Below are 2,117 nucleotides of genomic sequence, written 5' to 3' on the forward strand. Positions count from 1 at the left end.
TTCGTTATTTCTCTTTTTTGTTTTTTCCCTTTTTGTGCGCTTAATTTAACTTTGAGAAAAATGAGAATACATAAAATGTTCTGAATTCAAAAAATGTTCACGTGATATAGAAAATGTTCGCTGATTCAAAAAAATTCCACAAATTGAAATTTTGTTTGCAAATTTGCAAAATTCTCATGCATTAAAAATTGTTCACAAATTTGAAAAAAGTTTAACTACTTGAAATTTGTGATCAATTTTAATTTTTTCAATGCACACCGCATATTTTTTATATGGAGTGAACATTTTTTTCAAATACACACAAAACAACTTTTTAAGTATATTCTGAATATTTTTTAACATGGCGTGATTTAAAAAAATGCACAATGAACCATTTTTAATATACAAAGAACATTTTTGCAATGCTATGCTCTAATCACGGTTGATGCACTTGGGCGGTGCTATGCAACTGCCACTGATCATGGCTATTGCAATTGGGCAGTGTTATGATCAGTACAGCATAAACTGTCTATAATGCATGCACATGTGCTACTATTTTTAGTATGCAAATGCATTGTCCTACTATGATCATGGAAGAATTGTAGCACCTACAATATGATCATGCACACAGACTATAGTGATCATACCAACAACCTGGCAACCATTCTGATTATATGATTGCAGTCGACGTGCTTCCCTCCGCCGGCGCTACAGACAAGCTTTCCTCACCGACTGGCATGAACGCCGACAGTGGGTCAATGGCCGCTGACCGCGGCCTGGGGCCCGGATAGCCACCATGGGTTTAATTCCTTGCCGAATTCGACCACCCACCGGTCTTGGTGAGGATGAGAGTGAGGTGGCGCAGTTGAGGGCCGCCAATGGAGAGCACGAAGGGACGGTGAGAGAGAGAGAGAGAGAGAGAGAGAGAGAGAGAGAGAGAGAGAGAGAGTATGGTACAAATGGGATGGGACGGTGACGCGGGAGATGGGGGAGTTATGAGTCGTTACATCGTCTCCCGCGCTTCCTAATGCGGGCAATCGAGAGCCACGCATGTCTCACGCGAGCCTGACTCATAGAAAACAGCCAAATCAACTGTTTCCCATCTGCCTAGCCCGAGATTGCTTTAAGTTATGTGCAGGCCAAGAACACATGCAATTCAACCTACCAAGTGTCCCATTTTGCACCGTGCTCGCTTAGTTAGGCTCCACATGCAGGCTACCAAAGATGTCCTAGGTGGCGCGACATTGCGTGACAGGCTTTACACATTGACGGAGTTGGTGCACGACACACTCACCACTCACTCTTTAGGTCCGTTCAGCCAGGAGAAGAAATGTTTTGTTGCTAGTGAAAAAAGCAGAGGTTGTACTCTACGATCCGGTTTTCTTTTCTTCACTTGCACGGCTTGTGCAAGTCCAAAATTGGAGATCAAGCAAAGAGAGTATATATCATCCGGCTTCCAGCGCCACAAGTCCATGATTCTGCTATCTGCATCGATCCTATTCCTAGGTAGGTAGTATCGTAGTAGGCATGGACGGGCAACGGCGTGGTGCAACCGCGGTCACCGTGCGAGACGAGACTGCCCGCCCCGAGCACGACCTCCCTCGGTAACTCTCCAAAACATCCCGCTCGGTTCGGTGCGTGCGATGCAATTCCTACCATCCCAAGAGGAAGAGGACTCCATTTTCTTGGTCTCCTCCTTTGGAGAAAGGCTTGGAAAACGACCTCTGGGGCGCGGACGAAGGGCCTATTTGGATGAAGACCTGGGGTTCATGCCTGGAGAAAAATATTGCCAGAGGATAGCCCATGCCATTCGGTTTGTGCCTGGGAGGCTGCTACTATGTTACAATACAATTAGCACTTCAAAACTGCACATCCACCATGCTGTATAAAAGAAATGATAAAATAATGCCAGGCAGCCTCAGTAGGACACCCAGGCATATAGAGTAGGACGCCTGACCCAGGCTAATCGCATTGCCTGGTGGCCAGCACAGGCTAATGATTTTGTCTGCTTTTGCGGGCCAGGCTAGACTCAGATTGTCCGATCAAACAAAGACCAGACAGATCCTAGGAAAGCTTGTGGCCAGGCAATTTTGCTCCAAGCCCCAAACCGAACAAGCCCGAAGTGTCGGGGGCTTCCA

Source organism: Triticum dicoccoides, chromosome 4B (genome assembly GCF_002162155.2).
Source record: "Triticum dicoccoides isolate Atlit2015 ecotype Zavitan chromosome 4B, WEW_v2.0, whole genome shotgun sequence".
Lineage (NCBI taxonomy): Eukaryota > Viridiplantae > Streptophyta > Magnoliopsida > Poales > Poaceae > Triticum > Triticum dicoccoides.